Below are 9000 nucleotides of genomic sequence, written 5' to 3'. Positions count from 1 at the left end.
TTTCCTGTGTTTGGAGCCCCCAGACCAGACATAGGATCTCCATTTCCCATCCAATGCTTGTCTTCCTAGAGCAGGAACACCAGAGCCCCAGCAGGCCACACCACCTCCCCTGCTTCTGCATTTCTTTGTCTGCTTATCTACACTGCTGTTTTGAGCCAGTTCTGTCATCATTTTTGCACACAGTTTTGCTCATAGCAAACACTGAGCAAATGTCAACAAAGCAAGCAGAGATACAGCCCTGGAGACACAGTGAGCCAGAGCATTACTCAGAAATGGAGACAGCTGCAGCTGAAGACTTGGCTGGAAAGTAGCAAGACTTACTGGTGGCAGGGGCTGGAGTTGGTGTCTCACAATCAACTACTAAGAGTGTTGTGGAGAGATGACCTAAAGTAAGTCCTGTCCTTTCCTAACCTCTGCTGGGACTTTCTGCCTGCTTGAGAGCCACCTTGACTCTCTCAGCTCAGGGACAGTACAGGGGCTGAGCTGGGCTCTTCTGTTTTCATGACGCTAATGGCTTTATTGCACAGTCACCAGGAACAGACTCAGTTAACCTGGCTGTACAATATTGGGTAATGTTTGCTCTGAAACAGAGAATATTTAGCTCCATTGCAATGTGGGTGGGCTGAGGATAAGGATAACTGGGAATTTCCATCGGTTTATTACAGCAGTATCTGAAAGTTCTGAACCACAGACCTGGACCCCCTTAGGTGAGGCGCTAGAAGAACACAGGCTGGGTTATCTCCAAGTTAAAAGTCTTTAGGTGTCCCTTATTTTCCCATTTGCCCAGGAAGGCTTTCTCTATACCGTGGCCTCTTTCAGCTTTGCCATAAAAAAAACCCACATAGGCAGTGAGGGATTCTCCAGCTCAAGGCAGAGGATGCAAGTATCATTTGTCATTGCCAAAGAAATAGAGTACCTGGCACCGGCCACCTACCCTTGAAACTCCTTCCCTACCAGACAATACTTCAGAGTAAAGAGTTCATCTCGCTTATTTTTTGACAGTGAAGATTTATAGGCTTGAATCCAGTTTTGCAAACCACAAATGCGAAAAGTTGTGTATTCTCTAGCTGTGCAGATGATCAAAACACAACTGGACATGGTGCTGGGCAGCCTGCTCCAGCTGACCCTGCTTGGGGAGTTGGACTATGTGATCTCTAGAGTCACTTCTAACCTCAGTGGTTCTGTGATTTAGCTTAAACAAGCTCTTTATAGTTAGTGGCAGCAGCTCTTACATATAGATCTCCTGAAACATTAAGTATAGATGTACTTCATTAATATTTTAGCAACAGCCTTTGTTATCAGATAAATATGACTCAGAAACACAATGAATTGTTATCACATAAACATGATTCATAAACACAATGAATTAAGCATGGAAGAATGAGCATTAGAAGTGCTCGGTGTCTTCTGAGCTACCTTTCTGGATTTATGACATCTGTCTAGTGCATGCTGTGCATAGCCTTTAGTCCAAGGAGATTCCAGCTGAAATACATAACAAGGCCCAAAAGAGAGATAAAGCGTTAGCCATCAACACAACAGTATTTGCTACCACATGACGTATATGCTACTGTATGGTACCTGCATACCAGCAGCTTATTAGACGTGAACTGTTCTCTTAGGCATCATGATGGAGAGGTGCAAGGAGCTCATCTAAGTCAGAGGCACAGTAAGAGAAAGTACCAAGGGGCTTGCTTGAAAGTTTAACAGCTGGTGTTCAACATCTCAGGGGTGAATGAAAGATGAGGAGGGGAATGGAAAAAAACTTTCAGATAGAAGATGATTTAACTTGTATTTGATCCAGTAGACAGAGACTCAAAATTCACAGCATGTGCATTAAGAAGCCTTTTGTTTCCTGCTGTATCATTTGCAAGTTCAGGTAGTGAATTTTCACTGGGAGAAAAAGAAAGGAGAGTCATGGGACAGCAAGTCCCTTTGCTTCCCTATGTTCTCCATTAGCATTTTCCTATGCAATGTGTATTTCATGCCACGTGGCAGAGACAAGACTGTAGTTTCTTCCCTGTCCCTATTTGGTATAGACTTTCCAGAGCAGGGCTGACACCTTCATAAATTTCTACTCAATGCTCAGAGCAGTGCTTCCCAGCATGGACTGCAGTGTGCCAGTGCTGCTATGATGAGTACAATCACTGGATCACAGCTCACCACCACTTCTTGTAGTGAGTGGCTGGCCAGTTCCAAAAGTAAAGCTCCTGCATCCTGGGAACAATGCATGCAAGAAGCAACCGAGACAGATCCTTTCCAATGTGGCTGTGGACTCACTGTTGCAATGGTCCATTCCTTTTCACAAGAATGGACAGCAAAGGACCAACCTCTGCTCCTGCCTATGTTCATACAACTAGAATGTATTAATATATTTACATATTTATTAATATATTCATTCAGACCTGTCTCCATAATCTTAGCTTCCTCAACTTGCATTTCTTCTCTTTTTTAACCCTTTACACACTGCCAAACAGGCCAGGAGCTCTCTAGAGCAGCTGTCTGTTGATCTGTTAGTGTACTACTAACAGATCAGGGGATTTAATCTCATAAGATGAGAAAATAAAGCAATAATATTTATACTTTTTTATCACTGCTGACAGCTTTGTGGCAAAAAAAAAATAAGGTATCTTTTAAATAACATCTACTTTCTTGCAGAATGGCTCTTATGAAATATGTCTGTGTCATTTTTCTGGGAGCATTCAGCAGCAGATGCCAGACAGGTTAATTATTAGCATTTATTTGTGCAGGAAAGATTATAAGAGTTGCCTGCAGCAGAGAACACATACTCCTTGTCACCAAAAAGCAGATGCTGCATGAACAGAGGCTAGAGAAGCCATCTGTGTACCTTGCTGTGATGCTTCTGCCTTCAGGCTAGAAGAACCACTTCTAGGAGTGAGAAGATTTAGTCACCTTGCCCTATTGTGTCCTTCTCCCCACCTGATGCAGCAGCTAAAGAGGATGCTAATTTTGCACAAGCCTTGAATTTCATCATCTGACCTTTTATTTAGCAAGGGCAGGACAGCCCACCACGCCCACAGCCAAACAAGCCTCAGGAAGAGAGGCTGACATCAGACAGCAAGATAAAACCCCTGACTGCAGCCCTAGCCTTCAAAGCTATTTGGCCCCTTTGCCCTTTAATAAATCTTTAACCCAAATCTAGCAATGGATTTTCACTTTGTAAACGTTAACTTTCGGGTCAAAGGGAACAGAGATGTGCAGGGGTTAACGATGCACTTCATGTTCCTCCTAGTCAAAAACAAAGACTGAACTTCGACTTAGATCGCCCACTCAGCCTGGGCTTTCATTTGGTTGCTCCAGGCAAGAAAGGGCATGTGATTTTATTTATGAGCTTGTCTTACACTCGACATCTTCTTGAGAGAAGTCCATGGTAGTGCACCAAAAAGGAATTTCCCTGTACAATTTCAGGAGGTATCGAGCCAGAGCTTCTGTGCACTGATAACCCCACGGGGCACAACAAGCTTTATCTCAGTGATAGAATGCCAAAGCAGGAAAAAGAAAACACATTTCTAGCCTTAATAGTATTTGCAGCAGGGGTTGGCTAAGCAGCTGAACTGCCAAAGCTAGAGTTCACTGTCTCTTTGGTGCCACAGACAGCTCTGATCATCTAAACCAACTTCCTTACAAACATGTTGGGGGACTTTTCCTCAAAGCTGTGCTAAAGCATGCCTTTCAGAAAGCTACTCATTCTACCCTGAAAAATCCCAAAGGATGGCAAATCTGCTTTTTTCTATTAACTGTTTTGGGTGTCATCACTCCCACTGTTAGAGAACTACAACAAACTTCAAGATCCATTTAGATTCTGGTCCTGAGACTCAACAGTTTATTGCAGGTTTGCCTACACAGCTGGAAAGCCCTAACTCACATACTGACAGTTAGTGATGGAAGACTTCTTAACTTCTTCAGAGGGTTCTCATGTACCAGAAAGAAACCTATTTTCCCCATTTCCTGATCAGATGTTAGAATAAACCCACAGCAGCACAAGTTGATAATACTAATACTTTTCGGTACATGTCAGGCCCCCACTAGGCAGGAGAGCTTTGCCACTGGACACTTGACATTAAGGAACCCAAAAGTAGCGTCTCTCTGAGGACCTAACACCCTGTGCTGCAGCAAAGCACACCCTAAGGAAAGCTCTTCCTCTGAGCACTTTCTGGTTACTTGCCAGCCAGTGACAGGTTCATCAATAATGATAATGGCTTTTTGCCAAAGAAAACCAGTGCACTAAGCCACAGACTTGCTCAGCCCTATAAAGGAATCAAAGTAACCAGCATCCTCGTAAGGAAAGTGAGACAGGAACATGACTTCTAATGGGAAGAGCTGACTAACAAAAGAAATAGAAGGATTAAGCTCCCTTTGCTGAAAAGCAGAGGCAGGTATTCAACCAGTGAAGTCCATCACCTCCTTATCAATTGTGATAGCCCCAACTTCGCTCTACTTCACTGAAAAATCTATTGGCTGCAGGTGATGACACAGCAGCTCAGATCTCATTTGTGACAAATGGAGCATACTGCAGCTGCCTCTGCAAATACTATCAATAATGAAAATTTGTATTAAGGTTGCACCCAAACCCCAGTATCCTGGGTAGGTTTCACATGCTTAAAGCCAGCGGCAGCTTTGCTGAAGACTGTTGGCAAGGAGAGAGAAAACCCGTTGCTACAAGAACAAAAACATATACACAAGAATTCAGGTACACCTAGGTTTCCTACTTTTCTGCATGGGAATCGAAAGGGGCAGATTTGGGGGATTTTCCCTATTCAGTACATATTCACACTTCTGATTATCCTCTCAGTCATTAAACCAGTTATAAATCAACCAGAAAGCTCTGCTGAGCCCCTTGGGAAGAGGGCTTATTTGCTATACATTTCACCTATGTGTACATGGGAAGTCTAACACATCTCAGATGTACCTGTATGAGCCATCTTCACTGACACATCTGGTACATGTATTTCCCAGGCATATATTTCTGCCTGGAAAATAACACAGAGGGACTGATTAGCTCCAGTTTAAAGGAACTAGGTAAAAGTGCTTTGATGTGAAATGCATGTGCCTGTGACAGACACCAGAGAGACAGACAGGAGAAGGGATGTAGGAAAACAGAGACAGGCAGAGAGAGGCAAAGAGAGAGATAGAGAAATCAAGTGAGAAGGGCAGCAGAAAGAAACAAAAAGAAAAAAAGAGAAGAAAGGGCAAAGCAGAGGATGGAGCAGGGGGTACAAAGAGAGGGGTCTTTGTGAGCACAGGTGACAAAGAAGGGTCAGACAGGTGGGACATGGGAAGTGGGAAAAGAAAGAAGGATAGAACTTTGGGGAAAGGGAGCTGGAGGAACAGGGAATGAGGGTATGGTTGGACAGAGGCAAGACACAGGGTCATGGGGGGCAGGAGGCCACAGAGAATATAAACTGAAACACATAGAAGCAGGAGCAAAGTGTGACACATGGAAATTGTCTGGTGTAACAGCCCAGGCATGGAGATGAACCTCTTTTGGGCAGCTGAAACAGGTAAGGTGCAAACAGCAATACAATTAACTCTGGCTGCTCAAGCACTCCCGATTCTGACAAGAAGCTAGCGCTTCCTTTCAAAATACATGTAACACCAAGAACATACATGACTCCATTACACATCACCTTGTCCTAAAAGGAAAACTATACCCAATTGTGCTTACTTGATGAGATTTGAACAAATAAAGAACTTAACCTGGACCGGAGACCTATTTGTATTAAAGTAGCAAAGATGCTGGATTCATGATACTACATTAACACAGGTGTAAGACAACCACCGCACTCAAGCCTGGGATCCAAAAACCGGAAAGGGTTTGGCTGGACAATGAATGTTGGCAAGATCAACACAGCTTTTGGGGTTTTTTAAGTGACATTTTAAAACTGATCTTTAGACATTTTAAGACAGAAGTAAAGCAGAAGCATGGAAGGGATGAGGCAGTGAGTAAGGGTAAAGGCAATAAAAACAGGGATGGTCACTCCACATTACTTACTGGACCCTGACATTTGAAACACACCACAGCAGAGGTAAGGCATCTTGCTCTGCACACAACAACAATAAGGGTACAACCAAGTTATGGTGCTAAACTGGTGGCGCTTGTGTATGGAGCAACCACCTCTGATTAAAACTGAGAGAAAGATGCTCCTAATCCCACACTACACCTACTCAGCAGGCTAATGGTGCCTTCAACAACGTCTGCCATTCCCGTGGTTGGTCTAATTTGTAATTATCAGTCCATTCTGCCTCTGCATTACATTTAGGAAAATAGAACCGTGCCAAGCAAATGCCAAGCTTTCAAGAAAGCTGCAGTGTGTGTCAGCCACACAAATATAAACCCCACAAAGCAGGTATAGTGCAATTACACAAACCCCAAGCATGGGAAGCCCATGCAACTTCAGGATCGTATTTAAACCTGATTTGAATATGCTAATATCCTTAACTTGGCCCCGATGAAATATCAGCAGAAAAGTGGGTAAAAACACATGAAAAAACCCCACAGAAGTGTTTTACAAAGCAATCTGCTCCAATCTGAGACCACAAATGCTGGAACACTGCAATTACAGTGAGATGAGTCTGCAATCATTTTTCAGGACTATTGATGGTGACAGCACAGAAATTTAACCTCTACCCTTTAGAATAGTAACAAAAAGACAGCTGTATAAAGGATTTGAGAGCATTAATACTATTTCAGTTAAATGATCTGTTTACAGAATCATAGAATAGTTAGGGTTGGAAAGGACCTTAAGATCATCCAGTTCCAACCCCCCTGCCCTGGACAGGGACACCTCCCACTAAACCATGGCAGGACCAAGTTAAGGGTGGCGATATCAGAGTAAATACTGTGACAACACAAACATCTTGCAACAACTCTGGTTCTCATTGCCTTCAAGTTAAACATCCAGACTAAAATAAAAAAGGGTGAACCCTTTAACTCCTCATGTACTGAAACCACAACCTGATAAGCAGATACATCAGAGCCGTGCCTCCAGGGAAGCCGCCTTCATTTTGCAGGTAGAACAGTGAGACTGATCATGAAGTAAGCCACTTGTCAAACCACACACATCAGTTCAAGAGTGGATGAAGGCACCCTATGAGGAGTTTTTATGGCTCACAGCTGGACAAGGGGGGTCAAGCAGACTTGACTGAGTCTAGAGAAGCCACAGCCTCAACCACTCCTCTCCACCAGTCTGCTAACCTTCTACCACTCACATGCTCTACTTTTCCTCAGTGCTACTCCCTTTATCTTATCTGGCTCCTACCACAACAGTATCTTTAATTTGCTTCTAGATCCTGATTGTCATTACCTTCAGCCCCACTGATGCACAGGACTTGTGCATCCTCTCCTCTTCCTGGAGCATGAATTGACCTTCACAAGATTTCTCATACAAAGACTGTTTCTTCTTTATTGAGCCTGAGGATTGAAATACACAAATACATGTAAGCTGCAAGTAGGGCTTAGGCCACCCTACATCATATGCTGAGCAATGTTCTTCTTGTGATTAACTGAAGAGGGCTACTTTGGAAAGACCTATGCAATTGTTCCTTCATGCAGCATCTTAAACTTAATGGCCTCCTTTACTCTGCAATACTTCCCATTCTCCTAAAGATAGAGGGGGTGAAGGAAGAAATAGCCCTAGCTTGCTTGTCCTGCTCTGCAGTTCCTTAGTAACCTGAGGGAGCCCAGATCTTTTTACCCTATGGCAGCACCTAACCTTGAGAAAATAATTCCAGCTAAGAGCAAAGAGACATCGGTGCCGTCACAAGCTGCACAGCTCAGATACTGGTTATCTGCTAGGAATATTTTGGTACCTTATTTTCCCTGGTTGTAAACTAAATATAAACTAGTAACAGATTTCATATAGGCATCTAAAACTTACTGCACTCACGTTCGCAAATGCTCCAAATGCACCTTTCTGGAAATGGCCTAAGGAGAAGCAAAGCATCCATATTTTAGTAAGTTTGACTGGTGCACCTAGCTGTCATTTTTGTTCCTGATTAGTGGCAACAGGCAGTTTGCCATTTATTTCTAAGCAGCTGCTAGAGAAGAGCTGCAGGCGGATGTAATCTGGAAACTGCAGACTCTGCTCCCTGTCAATTTCACACCAACTTTCTTCAATTCCCATTTATTATTAATCTGTATTTATATCTAACTCCAGCTCTTAGCCTTTGCCAGAGGCTTAACCATTAGAGGTGACTGTAAGGAAGGAGAGGAAAGAAGAAACTGCCATAAATCAGGCTTTTACCACTCCATATAATTCTGGGGAGGTGAGAAATCACGCAAAGCTTGGGCTATTTAGGAAGACAACACCCTGCACAGCACATCAGACCAGGACAAGTCTCCTTTATCCTCACTACTAAATATGAAAAGGAAACATCCCTTCCTTCTAACCATTTTCAGTTCCTACTTTTTACAGGACTTGATATCCCTTTTAAATTTCAATCTATTGTAATTCAGAGGGTGTTTCTTATATTTTCATATTTTCTCAATCTGCTAAGCCCTCAGGCTTATGTTCCAAATAAGCATTTTATAAAAACATTTTTTTCCACCAGATTTCAATGTCTTTTAATTGAAAAGACCACACTCAATTATGGAAAGAGAAACAGATTCACTTCATCCTCTCCAAAGTAAACAATTTTAAGCAGCAGAATTAATACCACTTGTTTTCTCCTCATGATTTTCTTTCTAAGGCTTAGTCTTTTTTCATCTCTTTCCCTTGCCTACTTCTTTTATCCCTTTTGAATAGGGCTGAACAGTATGTTCCAGGTGAAACACAACTATTCATTTAGTGAAGGCATTCTACTATTTTCCAGACAGTTCCTTACCCATTCTTACATTTTACTTGCTTGTTTGTTCACTTTACTGTAATTAAGAAGTCCACTCAGTGTCATCTCTCCTTCAGAGAACGCATGATGTATGTAATTCATTGCAAAGACTGTCCATAAGTTTTCCAAAATGGAGACAAAGATGTCATATATATGTGC

Source organism: Pezoporus flaviventris, unplaced genomic scaffold, assembly GCF_033815535.1.
Source record: "Pezoporus flaviventris isolate CSIRO_AGI_PZ_B2104156 unplaced genomic scaffold, CSIRO_AGI_Pfla_v1 ptg000015l, whole genome shotgun sequence".
In the NCBI taxonomy this organism is placed as follows: domain Eukaryota; kingdom Metazoa; phylum Chordata; class Aves; order Psittaciformes; family Psittacidae; genus Pezoporus; species Pezoporus flaviventris.
This window is presented reverse-complemented; position numbering follows the sequence as displayed.